At 38.8% G+C, this 23926-nt stretch overlaps 1 protein-coding gene across 1 annotated transcript in view; it reads right to left on the reverse strand.

Moving 5' to 3' along the window:
- The window catches only part of BMPR1B (bone morphogenetic protein receptor type 1B), a 251679-nt gene that overhangs the window by 191014 nt on the left and 36739 nt on the right, over positions 1-23926 (reverse strand). The window contains exon 2 of the mRNA XM_064711043.1: positions 4348-4418. The gene's annotated coding sequence lies outside the window, so the exon portion shown is untranslated. The remainder of the gene's footprint in view (positions 1-4347; positions 4419-23926) is intronic.

Consider the following 23926-nt stretch of genomic DNA (forward strand, 5'->3'; position numbering starts at 1 on the left):
TCACTATCAGTGGATAGAACTTGTTTGGCATCTCACAGTTTGCCTTTTTATCCAAGGCCAAGGGAGACGCAAATTGTACTTTCTGTACCAAGATAAGGTGGGTTTAGTTTCTGTGTTTACATCCTGCTTTTTATCCCTTGAGGCTGCAAAGTTTATGTTACTCTGGCCTTGCCACCACTGTTTAACCTTATTTTCATCTTTTCATAAATACCTGAATAAGTCTTTTTTTAATCACATCATAACTAATACTTTAACCAGCAGGTTATCCATGAAGAGTCTGTGGTGTCAGACTTCTTTCCCATTTCTCAAGCACTGTAAGTTGGAGACTTTTGAGTAGTTTTTTTTCTACCTCTTCTCCCTCTGCATTATAAATATATATCTCAATAGAATCTGACTCCCAGTCTGATCCAAACTTCAGTCTAGCTGGTAAATCATACCATCAACCCCTTCACTCCCTTTTCCTCTTCTATTGAAAAAAAAAAAGCTTCCTGCACATCTTCCTGCCTTCCACAATATATGTCTATATATGAATATGTGTATATTTATTTACAGAATATTTATATATGTGTCTATTGAATAAATCCATATATGTGCATATTCCCACACACATTTAGGTGGCTGTGGCAGGGTGCAAAGCACTACACTCTACACTGCCACTTTTTAACATCCTGCACGGCACATTTTTCCCAGTGCGTTCTCAGGGGGCGATTCTTTCTCTAACCCAATAAAAAAGTCAATAGTAAACATTGTATTTAACAGCCTGAACTGCACATGGGGTATTTTACCAGCATGGTTTTCAAGTGCACTTGAGTTTACCTTCTGGCTATTCTGAAGAATGAGTAACTTGCTCCACTCTGTTCAGCAACATGCACTCCACCCCCAAACTCCCTCTTTTAGACTGATCACCTTTTAGAAACAAAAGAAAATGAGCCACTATGTGAGAAAGAGATGCATTCCCCAGCATTAAGGTTTTAGTCACCTTCCTGAGCTGAAAATGGCCTACCAGTAATCTAGAATAGACTGTTTTCTTAGAATATTGAACAGGAAAGATAACAAAATGTCCCCTTGCATAAATTTCTACACAAATCAGCCTTGCCCTGTTGATATTTGTTCAAAATTATAACATAAACCTATAAACTGAATCATGAGAACAGTTCCTGAAAGATAGTTCCCAGACACAAAACATCACACACTTCATAGTCTCTGTGACTCCACTTGCAGCTTTATACACCACTGAAAACATAAATACCTCTCAATTCTCCTCCTTCAGTGGAAGAATAACAATAAATCTTTGCAACTGTAGTTACTGGCTGTTTCAGAGGCCTGCCTTAGGATGTGGATAATTAGGTTACAATCAATTAGTGGAAATATCCAAAATAAACAAGTCAAGACAACATCCAACTTCCTGGAAAGTTAAGCTCCCCCAGCAAACCAAACATTTCAGGAGTATTAAAGCTCTGTTCTTATTTTAGGAAAACAGCAATGCTATTTTCCCTGCTTCATTTACAATATTATGCTTATTCCTGCACTTTGTTTCCAAAGACATCACAAAGCAGGTCAAGCTCCTTTGAGGCAAATATTATTTCTGAGGACAGCATTTACTTTCTGACACAGCTCTCTCTTCAGGGAGAAGACTGACCAGAACATGCATGTGTTCAATTATAAACCAGACAAGTATGGAGAGTGCCACTCTCCCAAGGGGTTTTTGATTTAAGGCTCAGGGAGAAAAGAATTAGGAAGAAGTGGGGAGGATTGTTGGCTTGAACTATGTTCTGGTGAAAAAAATTACACAGCTCATCACAACTGGGAGGGAAGACACAGGAAAAGCTGAAGGGCAGCTTCTGGCCTTCCATTCCCAAGCATCTGAGTGTTCCCAGTCTGAGCTGGCAGCCTGCTGGCACATATTTAAGCAGACTTTTAAAGCATTTCTCCTACTCTCACACCCAATTTACAGACATGACTATCTGTGTATAATACAGAAGTGTATCATGCCGAAAATAAAGCTAAATTAATACTCAAGGGCATTCTGGACCAGACTTCAGGTGGGAGCAGGGAACAGCTAACATGTTTTCCCTTCATGAAGCCTGCAGCCATTGCAGAAGTATTTAAGCTGAAGTAGTAATTATGATATGGGGAAGCATCACAACAACTACAACTAACTTTCCATGGCACTGTTAGCTGATCCTGCCCGTACAGCTCAGATTCCTCCCATAGCTACACACAATCAGCACTTCACATAGCCAGAAACTGAATCTGCCACTGATTATGTTTGGGAATTTCTGTCATTAAATGCAATCCTTAAATCCTGCTGGACACTGGTAAATTTAAGTGCGAACTCCAAGCTCTTCCACTCCCACAAAGAAACAAAAAGCAAGCAAAGTGCTGCTGCTCTGTTTGTGCAGCCACGGGGAGAACACACCACAGAGACTCCAGATATACTGATTTTCTTTCTAAATAGAGAAAGAAAGCAGCAAGTTCAATCCAGCCTATGTATATCTATATATAAAGATATGTCTATATAAATAAATATACACATATATATATCTGTGTATCTGAGCACTTTTAATGGATGTACAAGAAACATGGAGCAACCTCTAAGAAGCCATAACTTCTGCTCAAGGTTCAGAAAATACAAGAGTACCCTGTTCACCAGAGAACTGTGCTTTACCCAGGCAACTGATTATCATCAGGATGGGAAGAAAAGTATATGACTGTAACTAGCAAGTTAACACTGTAGGTACTAATAAATATTTAAGTTCATGTTCTTTTTTGCATTTATTTATTACTTTACAGGAGTTCCCCAGTGTAGGAAAGAAGGGGGAAAAAAAGAAAGAAAAAAGAAATCATATTCAATTAGACCCTAACACACTAAATTTTCATTTCCTTGAACATGGGTTTTCCCAGAATGAGATTAAACTCAGGCCACATTAATTTATCAGTAAATTATTATTAATATATTTTCATGTATGTTAACATAGCAATTTTTCACCCTGCATCTTCAGCTGTTTAACATATTCCTTCACTGGGAGTCTACAAGTCCTTCAATAAAATATCACTTCAGCAGGAAATTTTTTTCTCCCTTTATGATTGATTGAGAATTCTTCCAACAACAGTTTAACCTGTGAAATTATACATGCTGAGTAAATTTGAAAATCACAGAACATAAGTTGTCTTTTTTCCAAACTATTCAACTTTCAAGAAGTAGACTTATGCTGTGCTGTTCCTGATAGCCTGAACATCAACATACAACTGGAGTCTTCACTCTACCATCCTGGTAAATTCATTGCTGAACAAGTCAAAAGTGGATCTGCAGATGCAGTCACTGATTAGGCAGTAATTGGCTTGGTTAAAGCAGATTACCACCTTCAGTGAGAGCCTGCAGCCTCTGTCACAGCACAAATTAGAAATGACCATGTATGAATTCCAGCCCCTTGGAACAGAAATTGAGCCACACCTCTGCTCTCTACCTGCATTGCATGAAGGTTGCACAGATGGCCACTGCTAAACCAGACCAACATCAGAACTAGCAGTTGTCACATCAGACCCACCCCCACTTTCCAAAATTTGCTAAATGGAAATAAGGAAAGAAAGTCCTACGTAGATTTCTGCATCAAAAACTGTAATTAAGAGTTCAACCCTAAGCCGTATGCTCTACTTCTAAATGTTTATTGCAGGCTTTAATTCAACACACAAATCTCTAAAAAGTCAGACCTTTTAGCACAACATGAAGAATGAATCATTGAGGATTTGCTTGTCCCTTAGGCATGTCCCTAAGAAGACTTCCAGAGTTTTATCCCCTTCTCTGTCTTGTATTTCTGACAGGTACGATAATTATTTGCTGCTTAATTTTGAAGGTGTTATCTCAATTAAAATAGACCTCAAGGTCCTTCTCTCCTCACATCAACCTCTGCACTCTCTCACAACAGTACAGAGCAGTGAAGGTAGCAGCAGGCAAGCCTATACATTCCTTTGACAGGTGGCGTGGAGAAAACTCTACTGGTTTTAAGACCCCTTGCTGAGTTTGTGAAAGCAAGATGGAGTGAAATTAGGCAGGCCAGTTCAGTGCCACATGGAAAATATCACAAGTACCAGCAGCAGAACAAATTGCTCTCCACTTTGTCATGCTGATCTACAGGTACCTGTTTATCTTCAGAGCCTTTGCTGATACCTTTGGTAGAGTTCCACATTCCATTCCCAATACCAGTTACATTATCACACATTGCACTTACTACAAAGCACAAAAGTTGAGAAAAATAGCCCAAAATAAACAAACCCTCCATCGACAAACTCTCTATGAGCTCATAATAATGAACAGTGTCTTATCCTTATCAGCAGATGCTGTCTTACCTTTATCAAGAAAAGCTGAAATGTCCCTTTCTCCTATTCAGCTCTCAGGAACAAAAGAAATGAACTCCACCCTGCAGGCAAAGAATATTTTTTTACTGATTAGTGATATTCTGAAAAAAGGTTTAAATCATTACAAAATAATACAGACCTTCCAATTCTTGTGTGATACTCAGGCAAAAATATGATGCTTTCTGGAAAAACACCCACTGATGGCACATAAGCAGTTATGCATTTACTACTTTATTTTAAGAAGTAACATGCAAATGCTCTTATGAACTGCAGCCCACTGATGGCAAAATATTCAACAATACTAGTTGACAAGGAAAATTACACTTTTATATATTAGGTCCACTTCCAAAATAAAATGGCAATATTTCAATCCACTACACAATCTTCAACTGCAGTTTTCTTTTTCACTTAACAGAGGACCCAGAAGAATGAGATTACATGATACACATGACTAAAAATAATTCTGGATCCCCTAATAATTTACATATTTTCTAAAAGAAGGATCAACACTCCTCCTTGTTGTAACAAATGCACAAACTCAAGCCCTTCCATGGAAGTAGGATGGGATTTTTATGGCAACTGAAGCTAGAAGTCTTAGGGTTAGAGCAAGAGTCTCATAAGCAGTAGAGAAACTGAGATTCATTTATTCTGCAGTATAACCATAAAAGCCTTAATGAAGTCCTCAGCAAGTGCAGCTTCAGTCAGCTGCAGAGGACTGAAGACAAGGCTGGAAGATTAATCATAGAGCCTAGAAGCACAAGAGAAGAAGAAGATAGAAGAGCTGCAGAAGGATGATGACGAAAGCTGCTGGAGAACAAGCATATTAAAATTTATGTTGCAAGGAACAGAAATTTCACATATTGAACAAAAGGCACAAGAGTAGAGAGGGAAGGAGAAAAGGAGGACCAGAGCCTCATTGTATTTGCTCTTCAATTAACTACTCAATTATTACACTAGAATGTGGAGCACTAATTATTCATTTAGACAGCTTCCCAAAAAATTTACAATCACAGAATCATTTAGGTCAGTAAAAGACCTTTAAGATCATTGAGTCCAACCATAAATGTCACTGCTTATCTTACCTGAAGTAGTTTTACATATATCAACACTAATTCAAGAGTTAGATAATGGTTCAAGCTCATTCCTCTCCCAAACAGTGGCCAAATATTTATCATTTCCTCCACAGTGCAAGAACACCTAGAAATTTTACAAGGGCATAAATACAACTGACTTGCTGATAATGGGCCAATTCAAGTAGCTGTCCTTGTTCCTACAGCAGGTTTGTCATTCTACAGTTTTAGTAACCTGATGTTTGAAAGGAAAAATTAATGTTGTTTGTTATTAAAGAATATAGCCAGGTAATTAAGAGTCACTAATCAGATGTTATATTTTAAATATGCAACTAGCTCATAATGACATCATTATTTCACAGTATACATTACCATTTCCCTTTTTCTGGGATAAAAGAAAATCTCCATTTTTTTTTTTATTCAGTGAGCAGTCATGTATAAAAATCCTACTGAAGTAGTTGTGATCATTTGTTTTTGCTTCTAATTAACAGAGAGCAGCTGCTAATGGTGACTCTGTGACCCCAGAAATACCTCTAACTTTGATATCTTGGAAACTTACATGCATTTCTAATATACAACCTATATTAAAATTCAGTAAAATTCACTGGAGAGATTTTGAAAGCTTCCTTTGCATTGCTGAGTGTTTTCAAAAAGGCATAGATATTAGCGATTCTGCTTTTTCACATGCATTAACTTGTGCGCATAAGGTCATATCTGTTCTGAAATACTCTGTTAAATTATGTTTCCGCATCCTAGAGGTTTGTCTGGTGTTTACACAGAGTTACAGGTAGAAATGGTTTGGTTTAGCAATTTATTGTCAATCCAGTGTGTACCCGTATTTCATCACCAAATTATTTTAACAGCACACATTTAACAGAGCAACGTTCAGAACCGTCAAAAACTTTCCCAAGTAAGCAAACCTCCCTGGGCAAGCTCCCCTGGCTTCTTCAGAAGCTCTGGAGCTGCCGCAGCATTCTCCCTGTCCAGCCAGGGACTGACAGCCCTGACAGCGAGGAGCCTTTTCCCCATGTCCAGTCCGAACTCATTCAAATCTGTTTGGCTGTGCCCTCCTACACAGCTAAAAGAGGGGTGGGGACCTTATTTGGAGCTGAAAATTTATGCAAGCGGTTGCATTTCCACAATCTTTTTCTGAAAGAATTCAAACAGGGTGGTTGGCAGTAAAGAATGACAGCTTCTTCCCTTCAGCTCCCACAAAGGGATAATAATAGCCTCCTCAATTTTGCCATGCTCAGCAACAGGCAAAAACATCATAGGGATATTTTCCCATTACTTTCCTGTTTTCTAAAATCTCTGGAAACCATTTTCCTAGACCTTTTTACTCTTTTTCTTAACTCCATCCTGCAGACACCAGGGATGGGTTTCAAGTAGGTAAACTCCACAGGTGAATGTCCCCAGTAATCACAGCACAGCCTCTCCTGCTTGAAACAATTTCCATTTATAACCTTCGAGCGTATGATTCTGTCTTATTTTTAAAGGAGTCCTTAAAAGAAAAAATTCCCATGTTAAGCTAATGTTAAATACACAAATGGTGATGTATTTCACTATTGACTGACAAGGCTGGTCTATCTTCCTGCTTTATCCATAATAGTGCATCTAAGTTCCCAGCTTCCAAAAAACATGTTATCCTAATTGAGAATGCTTCTCAGTCTTCTGCTTAACTGACTTGATTTTTTTCTGTGATTTAGAGGAGCTGCCTAGCAAACAAATGGTTCAGCTGGCATTTGACCATATGTTACCTCTATGGGCTGGCTTAAAAATATAAAGACCTTCCTTAATTTTATTCTCAGAAGTACAGAAAAGACAAGAATGAGTAAAAAAAAAAAAATAAATAAAATTAAGCTGTACAGTTTACTCTGTCCTTTCCCAGACCAATACAGCTGCAATTTGAATCCATGTGCCCAACCTCAGAACTGGTGTATAACCAATACAATGCCCATAAAAATGTGTAGAGGATTCAGTTAACATTTACTCTAAACTGCAAAAAAAACACTTGTATAATTTTGAGCTAATTTATCTGTCCTCTTGACCCTGCAAGAACAGACGCAGAAAGGTGAACTTAGCTCTGACCGATACAATCCAGGATTTCACAAATAAGCTGATATTATTACAATGAAAAGATGGAAAACACTACAGGAACCATAAAAATGTCCTGTTTCATAAGATAAGGAAGCTTTTTGCTGCAGCTAATATTTGTTTTGACTTCTTAAATGAAGCAAAGTAGTATTTTCATTGTTCTCTCACAGCTCTTTCAGAAGAAACAGCTGCTCTGACAACCCAAGGAGCAAAGGCTCCACTGCCACTGACAGGAAAGTGCCCTTTCCCCCTCCTGCCATTTGTCAGCCTTAGAGGCAAAAGCTGAGAGAGAAGCACAGATTGGAATGATTACACAGAAAGTTTGGGGCTAATTAAATACATTATTCAGCATCAATAGCATTTGAAATCTATGGAGAAAATTAATAGGTGCCGTTAGAAAGTTCTAAGGGAGGAGATTACAGAAAAGTGTTACAGCATGAGAATACATGATTTCACTTGAAGCAGCCTCCACAAGACACCAGAAAAATCCCAAAAAACACACCATCCACAGGAAACTTCATTAGTATCTTTTCTTGACATATGTGAATATAATATATAGAAATATATGGTTTGATTATGGAAACCCAGATAATTCCTCTGGACATTAGTTTTCAACAGTAGCTTGAATTCTCAAATTACCCAACATTATAGTAATAAGGAATCAATTCAATGCATTTGCAGCTGTCTCTACCTACCAGTTTTATAAGGGAAAATTAGAACTGCAGTACAGACAAGATGGTGAGTAGGCACATCAATCTAATTACAAGTAGACCAAAAAATTGAATCTGAATGTAAATCAATTCCTCCTCTCCTAACAGACTACATAATCTCATATAACAGGATCACATAAGATACAGCTTTTACTGAGACCAGATCAATTTGAAGTTTAGAATTTTCTAGTGGCATAGCAGTGAGTCAAGCAGAGGCTCTAAATAATAAAATTAAAACAAAACATGGAAGATTCAGCAAAGATTGAATTGACATGAATCTTTATCTGTGAAGAACTGAAGCTTGGAAGGACAAGATTCTAGCAGCTAAGCGTCATCAGTGACCACTATAATCAGTGGCAATTGTGAAGTCTTATATTCCACTCCCCACATAATCAAATGCTAAAGCAAACTGCAGCACATGGCAATCAGATGCTGACAATCTGCCACCTTAACCATAATCCACAGATATGGATAAATTCTTCTCCAGAGGTTTTCCAGCTTTCCTGTGGCTGCCAGCATTTATGTTCTGAGGAAAAACAAGGCCCTTTCTTACAACGTTGTTACAGAATACAGTTTTGCTATCCCCTGAATGCTCACCTATTTCAATGCATTTCTTATTACTTGCTATTTTCTGTACTTACTGTGCTGCAAATTAGTGCCACCTGAGAGATTCTCCAAGATGCAGGTACTAAAACCACCACAGGTAATCTATGCAATGAAGCCCTTGTCTTGCTCATGCATTTCCACATTTCCCCATAACATCCTTTCCCTCTCTGTGGCCCCGTGCCATTCAGGCATTCACACACTGAGCCGCCTTTGCTCATTGTTAGAATGACAAGCACCTATCTAAACAGAGAGCATGAAACACGATCCACGTGTTTTCAACAGAAATCCAACAAAAAAGGACACTTCAGGCTGACTTTTGAAATAATATGCTCAAATATTTTCTTAGTATGAAAGGAGTAAGCTGTGCTCCTCCAGTCGGAAAAGTCCCTGCAAGGGCACTGCAAAGATAAGGAACATGGGGAATTTGGCTTCTGTGTTTGCTGTCACCGTTTCCATGGCACACAAGTACCACAAATCAGATGCTCAAGGAGTAAAGATTAATTCATAATTCATGCACCTAGGTCAGAGTTATCCCAGGATTAATAAACTACAGAACAATCATATTCAACCAAGACAAGGACAAGCACTGCTTACTATTGTAATAGTGTCTGTGTTTGGGGTTTTCCCATTTTAGGGAGAGATGTTGGTTTGTTCAGTGTTTTTGCTCTTCTTTGTTTTTCAGATACAAAAATCTTGGATATTTGAACATCTGAGAAGCAGCTCAAATATATAATTAATAATACACTCAACTTCAGAGGATCTTAATGCATCCATATCAGCAGAAATGCAGTTATATTGTACTTATTACCAGTTACTCCATGGAAAAGAATTGTAGTAATTAAATATATGTAATTGCTTAAATCAAAGTCAACGTTTAAAGATTTTGAACAAAGTCTGAGTACACACAAAATGTGACAGTATAAATATCCCTTAAGTTTACATGGCTCTGTTGAGACTTATTAGACTTTTCCGTATTCGAATATTATTTTCTAGCCCATCATGAAAGTAGTACTTGAAACATTCTAGTGCTGTTTTTAACTCCAAAGTAGAGGAGAAAAGGCTCTACAAAAATCATGTGTGTTGACATTATGAGTCATCTATGTATGTGCTTTAAAATAACTACCAATATTATTTTGGGGCACATAAGTTTAAAGGGAGAGCCAGAAAATGCATTTCAAAGGACAGATTAGGAATATGACTGTGGCTTCCACCTACACTTAGCAGCTGGAAATTCAGTTCCAGCCTCAGGCCTAGGCTGAGTCCAAAGATCCATTTGGCTCTCTACACACAAATTGGCTGGCACTGTTGGTAAAGTGCTGGGCCTGTGTAGCCACATTTTCCACATGGAGCTGATGGGTACTACCATTAGAGATGAAAGGAGCCCTGGGCTACAGGCTGCAAAGGAGAGTGGGATGTGCTCCCTGAAATTTGTAGATACCTACCTGAAGCATGCTGGAGGAGACAGAGCACAAAACTATTGGGATGCTGATGACAAATGCACATATGTATGTTTGAAGGGGATTTGAAACACTTGATGTGAGCTTGATGATGTCCCCAGAGGGGTCTAACAAAGCTGAAGCACACAAAATCCGGTCTGAGGAAGGACAAGAGGAGCAGCAGGTGCCCATTAATCAGCTGCACTCTTCTGCACTGAGTGCATATCCAAGAGCGATTGCTCAATTCAAGTGCCTGGCTAGGGAAAAGCAGCTTGCAGGTGGCTCTCCCAGAGACATTGTGGGCCACAACAGTGCAAGCAGGATCCCCATCACAGTGGTCCAAAGAGGAACTGTAAACCCAATCTCCTTCTCCTCACTGAACACACACACTGCATCATAATGTGTCAAGATGGTGTGTCCTGATCAACCCATCTTCTCAGCTTAATCTCTAAATCAGTGTTGATACAGTAGGCCACAACCACGAAATGCCAATGAAAACAGAAAAATGTTTATCCAATTCAACACTCAATTCTGGGTGTGTTCTCTGTAAATGTGAAAGCTTCCATTGAAGCAATAGGATTATGAAAATAGTGAAATATGTTAAAATTATCCATGCATGCGATCATGCCACTGAGAAAAAAAAAAACTATGATGGGACAAGGCTACCAAAAAAGTCACAAAACTTCAGTGCTTTTTCTCCTGTTTTAAACAAGGTTAACAATGTAAATAGATAGTGAGAAACACCCAGAGAAGTGAGAATTACAGTCCATTACAGGCTGAGGCAGTGAAAAACAAGAAAGCCAAAATAACAGCCTAAAAATCAGAGTAAATTCTAAATCCTTGTTTACAACATGATGTGCTATGACTTTTAAACAAGGAGCACAAACCTTTCTCTCCTATTTTTAGGCTTCACACAAATTTCGACATTTTCCATTAAAAAGACCACCACATAGAGTAAATACAACACTGTGAATTGGGGGGGTGGAGGGAGGGGAACACAACAGAGAGCCCCTTTCTGAAAGGGCATAACCACATTGCTAGGTAAGCTACAAGAAGAATGACAGCATGATCTTCTCCATTTATGAACAAAATTCATTGCCTTGAAAGAAGGAGAGAAAAAGGGTGGGGGCTTCCATTGCAACTTCGTCATACAATGGAATTTCAAGCTAGATGGTCAAAACCAAACAAACACACACGTGAGAACAAACACTGCTTGCTTGATGAAAGCTCACTACAGCAGTGAAAGACTGGAGTACAAAGCCATTTGTGAACCAAATGGTTCAAACAAAAAAAATGCACCTCACTACAGCACAAAGCAAGTTACTAAGTCACTGCAGTAGAAAAGCAATTTGAACCTTGGAGCATGTTTCCTTTTGCTTGTGTTTACTTAGGAGTTGAATGATTTCAAACTGTATAGGCAGGATACTAAACAATCACAGAGTTTCTGTGTCTGTATATTGCATATGTGTAAAGATGCATTTGAAAATTATATGAAGACTGGGAATGATTAGAAGCCTTATGCCACAGAAATGCTGCACAGGCATGAAGAATGGATAACATTACTCTTGAGTTATTAAGGGTCAGAAGGTCAGCCCATGTATGCAGACCTTTCCTCTAAACAAGGTTACCACAGTGACCTCCTCAGAGCTGCCTGCATCCTGGTGTACTTTTGCCCATCTCTGCTCCAGGTTTTCACGTAGCTGGAATTCCACAGATGGTCCCCATCGCACCCAAAGAAATTTTCTTTCCAGATGAATTCCCCAGAACAGAACTTCATTTCTTTGACAGCAGAGGGATATTTTCCAGAAATTCATTATTCCCAAAAGCACAACAACTCACTAGTATTTAGTCACTCCATCATCTTAGAAAATATGATGATAAGTATAAAAACATTTCAGAAGGCACTGACATTCCAATAAATGCTGGAAGCTCTCTGACCAGCATTTGATAACTGTACATTCAAGGACTTGTGAGTCCCTTCTCATCATTTCAATATAAATAGCGTATTTGCAGTAAAGCCTATGCTAATGTCATGCTTCTGAGGTTTTAGTCAACAATTTTAAACATGGTATTCCAATGTCCTTTGTTAAACACACAGAACAGTCAACAGTTCAATACTCCAGTGTCTCCCTTCTCTTACTATTTCATTTGTTGAAGTTAATGATTTGCTAAGTTGATTTCCCATCAACCACAGCCTCTGTGTTTCTCAAAGTTCCTTAAAGATTACTTCAGTAAGAAAAGACATTATGACAAAAAGATAAAAGTGAAGATATCCTAGTACATAATTTTCCAGCTGAAGAGCCACGCCTCACCACACACAGCCGTGCCCATAAAGTCTCCTCATGCCATCGCAGAGTTTCTCGATGTATGCACATGCACCCCTCAGCAAAATAACCCACACTTAGCACAGAACATTTGCATTCAGATTAGCAACCCTTCTCCAGGATTTCTGCTTGCATCTCTGGTGAAAAACTGTAACTCCTGCATTATATATCCATTCTACAGAAGGAGCAAAATACAGATTTCTTCCTTAAAAGAGATTTGGTATAATTAATAACAGAATCATTATTATAAAGAAATAAGATGCTCATCTTTCATATATGCTAGAGTGGACTTACTGAGTATGTTTTTCAGGAGAGATGAGAAATCCTGTAACCCAAGATAATACAGAAATGTATATCAGGAAAATCTTTAATTTCCTACATTAGTATAATACTTTAAAGGGAAGTAGTCAAAGAGAGGTAAGTTGAATGTGAATAAAGGAAATCTTGACTTAATAATTGATTTTTAATCTCCTTTGCATTTATACTTCACTGACCTTAAAAAAAATAAGCCTAATTTTAACTACCTGCTGTAACCACTGCAACAAACATTAACTCTAAACCAAGGCAAAGCAGGATTTAAAAGCAATGAAATAGCTTGCTAAAGATACTTCAGGTGAGGGGTAAATTGAGTTAACCCAAATGCTCTTGGATTCAAAATGAAGTTGCCAACTAAAAAATTTCCATGAGAAAGGTTTCCTCCACTTGTGGTTCAGATATTTAAGGGTTTCAAGTTCACTGCCCCCTAAGCCTTCCCAGAAGCTCCACAGAAGGTATCATCTGCCTTAAAGTAGGATTCTGTTGGACAACTCAAAAAAGAACACAGAATATATTGAGATGGCACCTGTTGGGATTTTTAAATGAGCCATGGTGAGCTCCTGTTCCTTGGTAGCACCTTTGCAAATTGCTCCTCACCCAGGGGAAAATCCCAAATGCTTTATTTGGTAGAGGCTGCAAAGCATTGTCTGAAAGTAGCCCAACAAAAAGTCCTTCAACACCAGTGAAGGCTGGTATAAGCCCACCTGGTAACTCCCACAGTATTGCCCATTAGGATAAGATAAGCTAATTTCAGGCTTTTCTCTAATTCTAAATTTAAGTTTTCTGTCAAAGACTTAACTGCTGAAAATTAAGATGGTAACTCTTCAACAATTTCCTCAAAGATTGGAATTCAAGTTGCCTGAAAGCCAATGCATCACTCTCTTTTTAAAGAAACACACCAGATCGAATTTTAAAAGTCAAATCTCTTTTAAAAGGCAAATCTCTTTTAACTGAATGTTTTACTTGAAAATATATTAGAATTACCACCAATCTTGAGTGTTCAAATAAGAATAAATGTTCTACTTTTGCTATACCACTCCTTATATTTGCAGACCTTTTATTTTTTTCACCTTTTCCAACAATTTTGGCAAAGCAGACAGACAAATAATTTTTCTTGGTTTTCCCTGCTTCCATTGTAGCTGACTCAGGCTTGGTTTCAAACGTCTGCAAAATATATTTGATGTCTGGACTACTAATCCACAGAGGTTTCTTTTTCAACTTGTTTCCTTGGAAGGTGATGGAATCAATTCTATTACTGTTATTTTCAGAAAAAAATTGATAGAAGTTCAAACACTACTGTTTTGTTTTAAATAGAGCCAGCCTTTGAAATTCAACTACCTGCCAGTGGTCTAAAATGCCTTTTTAAGCAGTTCACATAACATAGCAAGTAATAAACATAAGGCAAAACTTTAGCAAGTATAAAAAGATAGGAAAACACCCACATGCCATTACAGCCTGTTTCGACCTACACATGCAATATAAATCAAGCATAAGGTAACAGTAGCTTAACTAATTCTATTAATCTCTATGAGTAAGCGTTTCATTTGGCTATTTTCACATCCTGTAATTATTCCAGAGGAAACGCAGGTTAAAGGTTCAACTAGCACTTAAAATGTCTCCTAAAACATAATTATATATACAAGACTTAGCCTGTGGGTAAAACTGGGAAACCTACAACACAAAGCATTTATTTTTCCCAGATAAACTGCTGAGTCCAATTATAACAATAACTTTTTTTATCATTATTAATACTTGGTTCTATACAAAGTGTATCTCAAAAGGAAAAGCTGTCTGCAAGCTGCACAATTTGGGCCATAAAGCCTTAGTATTCAGCCATAATAAATGGTTAAAACCAAATTATGATCTCCCTCTTCCAGTCCACTCAAAGGAAGAATCACAAAAAACAAAGTCAGGGCTGTCAATTGCTCTATGTTCTGTAGGGGATCACTGCAATGGCACAGGCTTCAAGGGCAGCTCAGTTTGTTTAATTGTAAAATATGATTTCAAAAACCACAAAACATCTATTTGCTTTCTTTCCTTTGGAATAGGAACTGATTTCCAAAGATGGAGTCCACAAACTGCGTGTGCCATGATGTACCTGTTTATCTTAACTGCTCTTAGGGAAGGGAAGAGCCAAAATAAAAACAACTGCAGCAACCAAAAAAAAACCCACACCAACAAAACAAAAAAACAGAACAAACCAAACAACTCCATAAATTTAAATTACTGGGCATGCAGGGGGAAAAGGTTGAGAAGAGGTGAGCACTCAAAACAGGCAGGAATTCAAGTCAAACAGATAAAATACTTCAAGAGAATCTTGCAACTTTTACCTACAGAGCTGATTAATCTCCTTCTGCCTATTAAATATGCATAGTAAGTGCTATATGTAGTGTGTAGTAATTTGAAACAAAGACAGTCAATTGTATTAATTTGCTTTTGGAAGCTGTATTAATTTGCTATTGGAAATTTATAAAGCACATTAAAAAAAAGGCTCATTGCCATTATGAAGAAGACTCTGATTCTGCTCAGCTATGGTCTCTTGATTTTTGGATGTGAAATCATCAACATGAGGTGTTCATAATGAAGTCTGTAAGCACCAATTCAAAGTCTGTGTTCTGGAAAACATCATCTTCTCTACTTACTTCAAGAGGTGCAATTAATGGAACCAAGCAAGCGAGTTCCAAGTCTTTAGTTTAAGAAAAAAATTCAATCTGAAAAGCTCATGAAAGGAATGTTAGTGTTAAAAATGCTCTAAATTCTCAAATTAGTGAATACTAGAATTAAGGCAGTTCATGAAGCATGAATTGAAGCCTCTTATATTCGTTGAAATGGCTTTGCACAATATTGAAAAGCAAGCCATCTATGCAACCAAGGGGGAAAAAAGAGAGGCAAGCCAAAAATACCCCAAGCTAAACAGCAATGCTCCTGTGACCATCCTGTTTAAGATGATGCAAAAATCAACAAAATCACTGTAGCACTTCATATAAAAAGATTGTATAAAAACATAAGAAGGGGACTTTCAAAAGATAATGCATAGCTACTATAGTGTCAAGCTGGAACTTAAATATAAAGGAAAATGACCATATTATATACTGAGAAAGAATTTTGGTTTACATATTTTTCCATTATTTATTTTTAAAAACATTCCACAGTTTTACTATTAAACCCCAAAACCACCCTAACTGGTTTTGACATATTTTTAGAGTTCTTCCAATGTTTTCCTTTCCTTGGCAATTTTTCTTCAGACTTGTATTAACATCTTACTCACTCACCAACACAGACAGCTAATGGATTAGTACAGGTATCTGCCAAAGGTGGCAAGCACCAAAGTAGAGGCAACAGAACAAAGCTCAGTATATGTTTTATATTTTGGACACACTTCCTAAATGTTTTAACCTTCCAAAATCCAGACATACTGCAAGATCAGAAAGCACCATGAAAGCATTCCCCGAGCATCTTCTACAAAGTAAAGCATAAAACTGTGTTTTCAGTAAGATACCTCTTTGTCACTTAACCTGAGTTCCTCACTTAATCCAGTTTATATTGATGACACCTAGGGGATGAAGAGGGAATGGAAATGTCAAATCTTGTGTCTCCAGTTCCATTGTGAAGAACTAGAAGAAAATTCCAAGGTCTCCCTGACCTTCCAGCACTCTGGGGCAATCTTTACACAAGGACTAAGTGTTCTCACACAGCTCCTGCTCTGTACAAGGTACTGATCTTTTTGTTAACATTTGGCATTCAGGTCTTCTTGTCCTACTTCTCTTTTGACAAAAGAGCTATTCATGTACAATGTAATCCCAGCACAGCATAGGATCCTGTCCTAAGCACAGGTCTGTTTTCTCAGTCCATTCCCCTTCCTTCTTCCCTGCTCAATATCAGTCCCTGGAACAGGCTGCCCAGAGGAGCTGTGGGTGCCCCACCTGTGGAAGTGTTCAGGGCCAGGCTGGATGGGGCTCTGAGCAGCCTGGTCTAGGTGAGGTGTCCCTGGCTGTGGCAGGGGGTTGGAACTCAGTGGTCTTCAATGTTCCTTCCAACCCAAACTATTCTGTGGTCTTAGTGACCCTCTATATTGGAAATGGGAATCAACCCTCTGGATTCATAATACTTTCATTTTGATGGTAAAATTGGCAAAAGAGCTGGACTTCAACATTTTGCTTCCTGGCAAGAGTCAAGTTCCGTTGGTTTACAGTAGGAACACCAGAAGCTGCTTGACTTAAAACATCATTTTTGCCCATGGTAGGCTCAAGATTTCCCTGCCTCTTTCTATTCCAGTACCAGTGATTTGCTGCATTTACACAGAACCACATTCCTGCTACTGAACAGTGGTGAGTCCATTGCAAGTGTTCACTGCTGGCTCTTTCCTCTCTGTCAGCGCAAGAGGAACACCTGAATCATACTGAAAGTTTGCAGGGCAAGAGCTGAAGTCAGTGCAGATGATGTGAGTTATTCAAGCATTCCAAACATGGCTCTTCTCAAACATCAGTCACTTGATGCATCCAACAATCAGATTTTTTTTTTAAGAGAAAGGCACATTGCAAAAAAATGAACAGGTTTATATGGAATCAGAGTGGATTCAGACATCTCTAGCAATGGATCTTATTCAGCATGCAAAGATTTTATAAATTGAGTGCTACTTTTTCTTAGGCATTTACAAAATTTGCATAAGAAAAATAGTGTTCAATTAATATATACAAACATCCAAAGTATGCTGATACATAAAACTGGGGAAATGAGAGTCGACTAGAAAGAAACATTAATCAAAACAAAAGCAGTATGAGCACGCATTCATTGTCAAATGTAAAGTTTGCCTTTTGTTGAAGAAATGTATGACAGCACACACCTGTTGTTTACAACCTTACAACATTTCTAAAGAAAAGATGCCAATGCAAATCAACTCAGGAACTCTCCACACTGCTAAGTAGAAAGAAACCAAGGCCCTGACTCAGCAAGCACCTACTTTTCCTGGAACAGGTTACCCATCTTGGAAGTTCAAAGGAGCGTCTCACCAAAATGAGCTGTCAGCCTACAATGACATTTCAGCACTTGGGGCTGAAACAGGAACCTAGGAAAGAGTCACACCAACATGTATACTCTGTGAAGAAGTGTGATGCATACTTTCAGTTGAGGAATAAAGTTCCTTGGTTTTTTTGTCACAGATGTGTCATGGCTCAGTCACTGCCCACTAGAAACAGTTGTTGGCCATGGGGTTGCTACAGCAGCAAGATGAAATACAGAAAATAACCACCTGGGAATTAGCTATACAGCTTTCAATTCCAATTATTGACAGGAAAGAAAGCATGGGATGAGTAAATTAAACACTTGCACTAATTATTAGTGCTTTGGAATTATTTTTTCTTTCCTAGAAGATCAAAACCTCAAACCCTAATCAATGGTCTTCATCAAAACACAAGAAAATCTCCAGTTCTTGTCACCACACTCCCATTTGACCTAGGCAGGGGTACAAAACAGCAGTCAGCCTGCACACAAGCCAGGGCTGTGTCCCCAGCTCCTGCAGGCACAGCATCACATTTCCCTGCAGCACCCCAAGCTACTGTAGCCTGATGCAAAGCTGAGAATGTCACTGGGCTCTAGACCCTAGTTAACTATTACTGTTTTCAAAACACATCAGTTTGATAAGGGAAACAGAAACTTGGAAGATCTGCTCACCTCTGCTTATCTTAAATGCCCTGATCACTAAGATGATGTTTAGAATCTTAAAACATATGTGTGTTTTCCAGATTTCTTCAGTACAAGCTGCTATTATAAAACCAGATTTCATAAGAGGATTTTATGGATTCAATAAAAGCAAGCATCTGGTGTCTTCTTAGATTTCATTTTTCAGAAGAGACCTGCTCGCCTGTAAGAAAATTTCCCGTAATTTTGTCCTTTAAAAATACTTAAATATGTCTGGTTTGATTTACTGAGCACTTTCCAGTTACACTGTTACCTCACTGTACAGATATACAAAACACATCCATCTAACTCTGCAATCTCTTATTACACTTGTGAAATTCCACTATGAAAAATCAGGCTGACAATTACATGGATAGGGGGCACAGCTACAGCAGGCAGACCATGCTGACAAAGTGCTTTTTTAAGCAACAGAACTGAAGAAATTATGATGGCACTGACATTAAATAGCAATGAATAGATATTAAGCAGTAAACTTAGGACTGAAGAAGGTGGTTTACAACAAACAAAAACCTATGACTGTTGGGCTGAAGTGTTCAATGTTTGAGAACAATTTGTTTTGGGTCTGGCCACTTCTCAACATGTACATACAGAAAATTTCAGTCCCACGAACACAAAATCACTGTATTCCATTTTTGATAATTTCCCACGCTTCACAAATTAATTTTTGTTTCCTTCCATTGAGCAAATGCACAGAGAAACTGCCTCGCATGTAAATAAACACAAATATGTAATTAATTTTTAAAACCTTGATATTGCCCTGCCTTCATTTGTGAATGTCACAAAGTGAAATTTAAGTTGCGTACTTCAGCTAAAATATTCATAATACACTCCAGAAAATATCAAGGCATTAAGCATGCTAGGTATCAAGCAAATAAATGAAAGGCTTTTTTTTTAAATGACATCAATTAGTAATTAGTATTTCTGGATAAGAAAGCATCTTCTGTGGTAGGCAAAAGGAAAATTCAGCTGTTACTGTTAGCTCACCTTCTGGTTATAACTTCCAGATACCACATTATATAATTTAAAAGGATCCTCAACAAGTTATTATTAATTTGACATTACACTGGTGCCATTAGTATTAATTTTCAGTTCTCATTCTGAAGAACAAGGATTTTAATCTAATAATTCTGTGACTAAATACGATACTAATTATCAAAGCAACTACGTTTTTAAAGTTATTATAAGAGTAATTATTTGTAAAACTGGGCCTGACAACTCAAGAGGATAGAGCTGATTTTGTGTTTTATAAATGCTATGTTTTCTGTGTATTTTTCATCCTTATAACAATTACTTCTCTCTAAAGACTGGAGGTTCAATAGCTGAATTTGAAAAATTTGACTTCACTCACCTGGGTGAATAAATCCTTGTCCCACAGAGAATAGAATAATTTTATTTCCTTATTATCAACTTCCTCTGAGATACAGAAAGTCCTCTTTAAAATACTGCCAGGTACTAAAAAGAGATTTAACATTTCCTTAAAACAGGAAGATTTGTAGTAGGAGATGAGCTCCCCATTATCCATCTGTTTCCAGTTGGTTTTATTCACATTACCAAACTTTCCAGACGTCGTGCTCTTCATCTTCTGTCCCTCTGGAACAATAAACCGTGTTCCTCTTACAACCTCTTTATATCTACCCTTATATCTAAATACTATAAATAATTCTGAAATGAGACGTGTGTTAAATTCTTATTTTCTGTAGAGATTTCCAAGACCAGCATTCACCAATTCCCTCTCAAGAACTACCTACCAGAAAGAAAGAAAAGGATGGAGAGTGCTTCTTGGTGCAGGGATTTGGGCACTGGGGAGCAGCAGCATGGGGTTAAGTCAGCTGGAAGTAAAACCAGAGTTAGTTCTGTCTCCAGTGAGCCATTTGTACATATTGAAAGGAGGAGAAGCAAAGAAGAAAACAAATGCCAGACCTGCAGGTGTGCTAACAAATTAAAACTGGAGCAGGAAAAGAAAAAAACCTGCTATATCCTTTCAGCCCTGCCTCACCTCAGCACTCCCTGTGATGTAACCTTTCTCCCAAGGGAGCTGCACACAGACAGTCTTACCCATGACCAGGCAGTGAATATCTGCACAGGCTGGCATGGCTCTGCTGCTGCCCCTAACCAGTGCCACTTGTCACCTGGAACACGAGCCCCCAGGCTATTAAAACATGGAGAAAGGAAAAGAACTGGCTTCTCCCTTGAGCACAAACAGTAACTCAGAAACAGACATTACTTTCAGCTACAAACTATGTTAGAGTTAAAAAGTTTTCAAGGCTACACGGTACTGTCTTCTGGTTTCTCAGGAAAGCATTGAAGAGAGCGTTATTTAAATAATTTGTTCTTCTCTACCTGCATGACTTCTCTCAGTATGAGCTACCATAATGCACTGGAAAACAGAGTATTTGTGAGGTTGTCGTGTGCTCTGCGTCAAAAAAGTCAGAATCATTAAAAGTCTTCTTAAATCTCCAAATGGTATTTTATCTCTGTAAGTGTTCCACTTGGAATTTTCCATATCTAGTAAAAATGCTGTTCTTTCCTTTATGAACAACAGGAATTTTTATGTTAAGTTACTACGTTCCTTCAAACTAAGAAGAGGAAGAAACTGAGTCATGTAGCAAAGGTGTCAGCATTTTAAATATACTGGAGAGAGCTTTCCACAGAAACCGCACATACAATTTAAATTTATTTTTTTATAGAGAAAACATAAGCCATGATGTTGCTATGAAAAGGTTCCTGTTGTAAGCAGGCTTTCCGAAATTAAAAATCACTATAAAAGAAGCAAGCTTCTGTGCTTTGTAACCTCAAAGTGGAGCAGTGTACTTTTATGACTGCAATGAAATTGTTTTCCTGAGAAAAAGACTGAATGGAATGGAAAGATTGTCACATCCAAGACTTGTGCTCATCATGGATATTTACTCTGAAGTAGAGCAGAGCAATCTCACAGTCAACAAGAAGTCAGGTAGCACTGTACATTCAGAGCAGAGAGCTAAGAAGGGTCTTGAGATGCAATTTAAGCATTGAAAGGCAACACATTACTCAAACACAAACTCAAAAACTCAGGAAGATCTTGTGAAAGAGAGGACTCCACAGAAGTACCCTGGTAGATCAGGTCTTTGCTTTGGAGCTCACTCTGGCTTACAAACCTAAAGACTCCTCTAGAAAAAAAAACCTGACATCAAGTATACTCTGTGGACAGATTTTTTTGTCCTAATATTTCTTTTTTATGATCACATTTCCAACCTTATACCAACAATCTAACTCTTTTGCTTTACTAAAAGAAAGCTGCTGATAGTTCTTTTAAAATTTGCTTGGTAACTGAAGTCCCTCTGAGCAAGTACCTTGCCTAAGGCAGTAAATCTAAAACCTGTTATGGCAAACCAATATTGGCAATCCACAGCAGTCTTGGGATCTGCAAATCTGGGCCACTACTGCATGGCTTCAAAGGCAGTTGGCATGTTGGTACTATCAGCTCTCAATATTAGGAGAAATGCACCTGATCAGAATGACTTCCCAAAAGACCCTGCCATCCTGCACGGATTTTGCCTCCCTGTGCAATTCCAGTTTCTTCTGACAGTTCCCCAACAACCACCTACCCTGCTAGGGGAGAGGGGTGGTGGGAAAATATAGACATTTATAATCCAATCAGAACTCACAGTTTTGGCAGCTCCTGAGCTTTTGTCATGTGGACAAAGCCCCCACAGCTGGCTCTGCAAGGGCTCAAGCCAGATTTCTTCCAGCTTAAGAGTTGTCCTGCTCTGGAGTGAATTATCTTGAGCTGGTTTCCCTTCTTGCCTATTTTCCCCTAACACTTTCTTATTAAAATGAATGTCCAGCACACTATCACTCCCATATACACAGCATGCTGGGTACACTTAGAGTACACATTTATGTAAAGCATACATACACTAACTGTGCTATTTGCCACACTGCAAGCGGACTGCATGAGTGCATCCAGAAGTTTCTCCCCATCCCAGTAACTTCTGCCCAATTCTTTGCAGCAATACCAGGTGAGATGATGAACTCCCCATTTGCAGGAGGCAAAGACCCAGCTCTCAGCCTTTCTCACACCTCACAGAGAGAGGGTTTTTCCCCCAGCTCTCAGCCTTTCTCACAACTCACAGAGTGAGGGTTTCCCCCCGTTAGCAACTAGAGCTCTCTAAACCAGTGCATGTTTGGAGGGAAAAAGGGGGCATGACAAGAAGACCAGAAAGCAGCTGTTAACACAAAGGACAGCCCTGAAGTCAATGCAGAGCATTGTAACTCCGTTCTGCACCTGCTGAACCTTTTCCCTGAACCTTATTGGAAGCAGCACTCAGCCAGGCGAGGAGGGAATTAGAGGGTCTCTGCAGTGCACTCCCACCCCGGGGAGCTGTGCTGGAGCAGCCCTGGGCTGGAGTGCTTTCCAGCACAGCCTCTCTCTCCATGAGAGGCACTCACTTTACAGGTCAGCACTCTGGCAAGCCCACTCCTTGGCAGGGCTTGCAGCTCACACAGTGGCAGGGTGAAGTAGCCACAGCTGTACCAGCTGCACGTTTAGCACAGGCTCCCAGCAGCTTAAATAATACGAGTGCAGTGCAGCAGGCAAGATTACACATTAACAACCACGAGCAAAACAGGAGCAATTAGGGAACGGCCAGGGAGTGCTCAAATGTGTAACCAGATACTCTCACAGCCAATACATATCAACATAGCATATAAAAACATGCTCAAGGACCATAGCTCTCTCCCTCTGAGTGCTGCAGTTGGGTGGTCTTGCAATGAAAAGGTCGTGTTAAATCACATTGTGTCCACCCATAAAAGAGAGCTAGCCATAAGCTGGCTGCTGACACTTAAAAAGTGCTCCAATCAATGCTGCCAGTAATTGGAATAACCCTGAAGAGGACATTTCTGGACAAGGCGGTGGCTGCCCGTGGCTTTTCATAGGAAAGCAGCACTGAGAGGGACCTCCTGAATGACAGGTCTAATGCCTGATTTCCTCCTTTTACACCAAAAGCCCTCTCCATACAAAACAGTGGAATGCTCTACACCTACACATCCATAGCCTCACAGCTGCTTTGCCAATAACACTCCACATTTTCTGCTGCTCCCGATCCCACTACACAATGTGACGCACTACTAGAAACTGATGAGAAACACCAAAACACCAAACCATGAAAAAAAGAAACCGCACCAATTCACATGTCCTAAAGGAAGATATGAGAACAAATGTATTCATGTGTAGGCATCAAAATTCCTGAGTGATAAAGAACACTATTCAATAGAATGAGCAGGTACAATGTAGAAGGGTTTTTTCAGTTACATCCACCAGGTTACCTGTGGAAAAGAGT

This window comes from Zonotrichia leucophrys, chromosome 4 (genome assembly GCF_028769735.1).
Source record: "Zonotrichia leucophrys gambelii isolate GWCS_2022_RI chromosome 4, RI_Zleu_2.0, whole genome shotgun sequence".
In the NCBI taxonomy this organism is placed as follows: domain Eukaryota; kingdom Metazoa; phylum Chordata; class Aves; order Passeriformes; family Passerellidae; genus Zonotrichia; species Zonotrichia leucophrys.